We start from the raw sequence: 6,000 nt of genomic DNA on the forward strand, positions 1-6,000 counted from the left end.
GGACCCCGGCTCCTGGGCACGCCGTGGGGCTTCCAGGCGGTGCCGCTGCAGCCGGGTCCGACCCTACAGCCCTGACTCGCTGGGGCCTCCGGCTCTCGGCCTCTGCCTCCGCAGGACTGCAAGTGACCACCCACACGCCTGGAGGCGCCTGCGGGAGCAGGGGGAGCCCCCTGGGAGCAGGGGGAGCGGGGTCAGCTGAAGCTCCAGGCAGGGCAGGACGGGTCCCTTTGGATGTGATCTGAGAGGCCTTAGACCTGTCACTGCCTGATGATGGTGCACGTGCTGCATCCCCTCCCGCCCGCCCCCAGGCCCTCTCCCGCCCCATCCCCGCTCCCCCCCGACCCCCCAACAAGACTACTTTTCCCGCTGAGTTGGGTTGTTTGCGTTGTGCTTTGTGGCTCCTTTCTTGCTGTCGCTCACTCTCTCCTGCGCCCCAAAGCGTGTCCTCCGAGCTCGGGGCGTGGCTCCTGACGGCCATCTTCGGGCGCGCCCCACCCTGGTGTCGGGGCCATGCAGGCCTGGCTGACCCGCGCGGGCCCTCGTTCTAGCACTGCAGCCGGGGCCCGCGCTCCCGCCCAGAAAGACTCCTGATGGCCTGGGGGAGCCCAGCAGCCTGCGGTCTCAGGGCGGGTGCGGGACGCCGAGGCCAAAAGGCCTTTCCCAGCAGCAGCCGCCGCAGCCCTGGGCCGTCGGGCCCGTGGCAGTCCTGGCGGAGAAGACTCGGGACTGGTGTGACGAGGCAGAGTGGGGGGGCTGCTGCCACGGGCACCCCACAGGGTGGGGGCAGCCCAGCAGGGTCCCGCCCAGAGGGGGCCTCTGGTCCCGGCGAGTGGGGCTTTTCCATGAGCGCCGTGGGTGTTGGCACCGCAGAGGCTCCGAACCCCTGTGAGCTGGCAGACAGCGAGCCCCGGGCACTGCGCTGGGGCCATGGCGGGCACACGGCGCTTCGTCGGGCCTGTCGCCCTGGGAAAGGCATCCCCGCCCAGATGCAGCCTGCAATGCCTGCCTGGCAGAATTACTCCTCAGAATTTCTCCTCGAAATTATAAACTAATTACCTTCAGCTTCAGTGGCGATCACCAGTCAGCCCAAGCCCTGCAGCCTGTCCCTGGTGCCGCAGCTTTGCTACCTCTGGGCACGGGGCTGGGGCGCAGGTGGCTCAGCCCGGTGGTGGGTGGGCGGACGTGCAGGACGTGCAGGTCACTGTGATGTCCGGCGGGGTTGGCGAGAAGCCGGTCACTCACTTGGGTCCAGTGGGAGCGAGCCGGCCGGGCTGACGTGTCCGAGTGCAGGAGTGTGGCCTGGCCAGTCCTGCCGCTGCGCCCCGGGACGGCTTCCCTGAGGCCCTGGAACTGAGTGTGGGGGATGAGGAGGTGGGTGAACAGAGGCGCCTAGAGGCTGGCCTGCAAGGTGCCCATGCGGCCGTGGCCAAGGAGGGGAGCCGGGGCTGCGTGCAGGGCACAGCTCACGGCCCCTCTGCTTCGGTGGGGGTGGCCGGGACTGGGGAGGGGGGCAGGGAGCCCCGGTCAGCACATGCTGATGGCGGCCGGGGTCAGGGCTCCAGGGAAGCTCTTCAGTGATGGCGAGGAGCTGGGAGCAAGCGAAAGGCTCGCAGTCAAGGGGCCGGCCAAGCAGAGGGTTGCGCCCCCCACCGAGCACCCGTGGGCAGTAAAGGAGGCCCGGTGGACAGCACCCCCTGTGGGGCTGGAGAGAGCTGGGGCGGGGGGGTGAGGGGGGCCAGCAAGTGGGCCGGGTCCACGGCTGTGACATGCCTGGCGCAGTCATCGGGGGCTTCTGGGTAGTGGGAGGGGCGGGGCAGGAAGGACTGTGGGACTCGCCCTGTTTTTACAAAAGGGCTGCATTTGTCTCGACTCCTGGGCTGGACCGGGGTGTGAGCAAAGCCCAGCGCCAGCCCCAGACGGAGAACTTGCTCTGCTGGGGTCGGGGGCCAAGGGACTCGCCAGGTGCTTGTGGAGACAAGGGCCTCCGGGTGGACCCCAGAACAGCCTGACTGTTGTCTTGTAGCCACCCCAAACTCGGCCCGCCAGCCGCACTTCACGGGAACAAATGGCTCGCCCTGGTCCCACGCCCGCCTCAGCCTCTGCCTCAACATGCGCTCGGGCAGCCAGCGGCAGCTCCCGAGACTGATAAGGAAGGTCTCCCCATCTCTGCTGGTGGCCAGGTCCTGATTAGCACACGCTCTGCCTCCAGGCCTTGCTCGTGGAATCCCCATGGGAGGGCTTGGCCTGGTACCCTAATGCTCCTGGAATGCACAGCCAGAGGCTGGTGTCGGGCTTAGATGGATGAGGGCGAGGGGCTGCCTGAACCTCTTGCTTGGCCAGAAGCTGGCGCTGCCTAGAAAGGGAGGCGGAGATGAGGGAGCTGAGGGGCATCGATCACAGGTCCCTGGAATGTGTGTTCAGCAACAGCCCTGGGAGCCGGGAGACGTGGTCTTGGAGAAATCTACAAAGAGGCACTGCGGGTTCTTCCTCTGACACAACTCTTTAAAGAAACACTGTCCTGATGCCAGAGCTGCGAGGACCACAATTGTGTCGGGAGACACACGGCATAAGGTCTCATCTCAAGAGTCAGTTTCATCAGCGAAACTGACTTGGCTTCAAAAACGCCAGCTGCACGGGCAGGGGAAGAGGCTGCCGGGCAGCAGGTGTGTCAGAGGCGGGCCCGGAGGACGATGCATTGATTCAAGGGGTGGGTGGTTCAGCTGCTGCTTCCTTCACAGAGAGGTGGCCGGGGAGTGAAAATCCATTCGCCTCGGGGCTGCTGACTTCCCGGAGCCGGTTGGGAGAGGTTAATTCCTAAGAATTACATTTTTTTTTTGTTTCAAAGACAAAAGCGTTTGCTGGAATAAATGGCCACAAACCCTGTGGCTTGAAATGAGAAGATCCCTTCTCCGGGCTCTGGAGGTCAGAGGTCTGAACCCGCTCCGCTGACCGAGGGTCGCGGTGGCGCCAGGCTGCTTCCTTCCGGAGGCTCCCGGCAGAGTCAGTTTCTCTTCCCTTCGCCCCTGGGGGACGCCTGCGGGCCCGGGCTCGTGGCCCCTTCCTTCATTTTCAAAGCCCGTTGCTCTCACCTCCGTCTTCTGTCTTCCGTGGCCACGCCTGCCCCTGCCCCTCCTGCAAGAACACCCGTCATCGCTGGGGACCACCCAGAGAGCCCAGGGTAACCCCTGTATCCCTAGAGACCTCGGGCGGGTAAGTCAGGCAGAGAGGACGATGGTCTGGCGAAGGCGGCTGTGGATGTGGGTGAACTTGGCGTGGAGTGGACAGTGCCGGTTTCCAGCCACGAAGGCCTGAGACGCACAGACCGTGCCGTGCGCCGTCCGTCACTGCCGTCCAGACCAAGCAAGCGGACGCCCGCCCGGCGGGCTGCCCTCGGGGCTGCTCCTTATCACTCCTGCTCTTTGCTGCATTCATGGAAAGGATCCTTTGAGCAATGGAGCGTTTTTAAACATTTGTCATTACTGGGCAGACATCAGAGAGGAACCGTACGGAGGATGAGTGAATGACATCGGACGCCACTGCGCACACTCCAGACGCAATTCTCCCGAGGGTCTTGACATCTGGACACGCCCCACACCCCCGGTATCGTGTTCTCCGCCGCACGTCGCTCCCACCTTTGCTGGAATTCAACTTTACTTTAAGACATTTATTTAATTGTTCCTGTCGATTTATCTTAGCCGCACGTAGGAACCTTCCCGGGTTAGTGGACAGGAGGCGGGCGTGGTGGCGCGACCGGCTGAGCACCATGCGGACGGTGGACTGAAGGTGGAGGGGCAGTGCCTCCGAGCGCGGGGAGGGAGAAAGTGAAGATGGTGGAAGAGGCAGCAGCGAGAAGCCACCAGTTCGGAGGGTCCATGACCAAGTGGTGACCGGCTCTGGGGTGGTCAGAGACAGTGGCCAGGGCAGGGAAAAATTAAGGTTTGGCCTCAGTGCCAGGAGCTGCGCCTGGCGCCCAGCAGGTGCCCAGTGCCGGCTGAACGAGTGAATAAAGAATGAGCAACACAGAGGAGGCGGCTTCCCGGAGAGGGGCCATGGTGTCCTCGGCCAGCCCCTCCCAGGATGCTCCGTGGGTCCCCGGGGGAGGCCTGGACGGGGCTGGACCGGGCCCAGGGAGGCCGCCTCTCCACCTGCTCCGTGCCGGGGCCTGGGGGCGCCCTCCGAGCTCTGCGCGGCATTGAGCCCCGAGACAAGGCGGAGGCCCGTGGACTGGAATCCTGATGCGCTTGGCACGCAGCAGCCGGGCGCCGCGGAGTCTGCGCTTGGGGCTTGTCCCGCTGTCTGGAGATGTCAGACCCCGCACCAGCATTCGCTCTGGGAGCCAAGGAATCGCTTCCACACCAGCGAGCAGGCCCCTTATTATGCAGGAAGCCCCCCCTGCACTCTTTCCCGCTGCTGAGACAGCACCCCGAGACGCGGCTGCCTGCCCGACCCCAACCCGCGGCGGGTAGAGGGGCCGTGGCGGTGGGGGGGCCCTGCTCTGGCCTCGGCCTCCTCCTCCAGGAGGCGAGGGCGCCGGGCTCTGCTGGCTGTGTGGCCACGGAGCTGCCGAGCCCTTCCTGTGACGTTTGCTTGCAACACAGACGCGGGGCGCAAGGCCTGGCCCCCCAGCCGACGCCACGGCAGACGGGGAGACACCGCTGCCTCCCGAGGAGCCTCCTGAGGAGCCTCTGGCTGCGTGATCTCGGCCCCAGCCTTGCCCGGACCCCTTCGGTCCCTGCTGGCCTAGCCGCTCGCGCTCGGCTCCCGTCTGGGCTTGGACAGTGTCTTCGTGGATCCAGAGAAAGTTGTTTCCCTCTCGGGTCTGATGGTGACCGCGAGGCCCCAGGCAGCGGTTTCCTGTCCTATGTGGGGCCGTGCAGGGCATGAAGTCCACTGGCCATGGCCCTGGAGGGAGCCGGAGGGCCGTCTCTGCGGCTGCGAGCATCAGACGCTTCTCCGCTCCGCGCCTGCTTCCGCGCAAAACCCACCTGAGCACCCACCGTGGCTTCAGGCTGGCGCTGCCATCACGACGGCGCCACACGTCTGACTCTCCGAGTCCCTGCCAGGGAGAATTTGGTCTTGACTCGAGGCCCATGAGGCTGCCCTTCCCCTGTGCCGTGCAGCCACCAGGCGCGGCACGGGAGGGGGTGAGGGGCGGAGGGCAGGGTACCGGGGGGGGGGGGGGTGGCAGGAGGGATGGGGACCCCAGGGGCAGGGGGCCAGGGATGGGCAGGGGGCTGGCAGGCCTCCCAGCCCCCCTGAATCCTTACTCTTTCTCTCCGGGCTCGCTCTGGCGCCTCTCATGGCCTCTGCCTCTCGCAGCCGCTCTCCGTGTGCTCTGCTCGCCTCACGCTGCGCCGCCGCCCTTAGAAGCTCAGCCTCCAGGCCCAGGTGCGCCCACTCACGCGGGCCTCACCCCACCCCAGGTGTCCGCCGTCGGCCTGTGTGCTCCGTACCCACCTCCCAAGTGGCCCCCGCATTCAAGGCCGCGGGGGATGGCCATGGAGGTCAGCGGCGTGTAGGCCTGAGCAGCAAACTGACCCCACAAGCCGTCAGTGGAAACCTGTGTGCTTCCTGTCTTGCCTTGTCTCCCAGGAAGCTCTTTGCCCACATTTGCTCAAATGTAATGATCACCTTGTTTCAAGAAGCTGCAGGAATTCGCTCTGCTTAAATCTGCCTGTTTACCTGCTACCTACCTGCCGACCCACACCTGTCTCCTTGCAGCTTCTCCACTTTGCCCGCAGTGTGCGGCTTACGTGTGTGTTTAGAAGATCCCCCCACATCTTTGAAGGTAGACTGAGGGGTTATTTCAAAGCCCTCCCCCCAGATACTGTAGAAAGAAGGGCAGGGAAGAGTCAAGGGAGCAACACGCCATCTGGAATGGGTGAGAGCGAGGCAGGCAGTGTCTGAAGGTTAGGGGTGTGGACAGAATTGGGGCTGGGGTGGGTATGCAAATCACACCAACCTGCCTAGCATGGGGAGGGATGGGGGGTTGGGGGGCGG

The sequence above is a fragment of the Talpa occidentalis genome, unplaced genomic scaffold (genome assembly GCF_014898055.3).
Source record: "Talpa occidentalis isolate TD23 unplaced genomic scaffold, MPIMG_talOcc4v2.1 talOcc4.3, whole genome shotgun sequence".
Classification (NCBI taxonomy): Eukaryota; Metazoa; Chordata; class Mammalia; order Eulipotyphla; family Talpidae; genus Talpa; species Talpa occidentalis.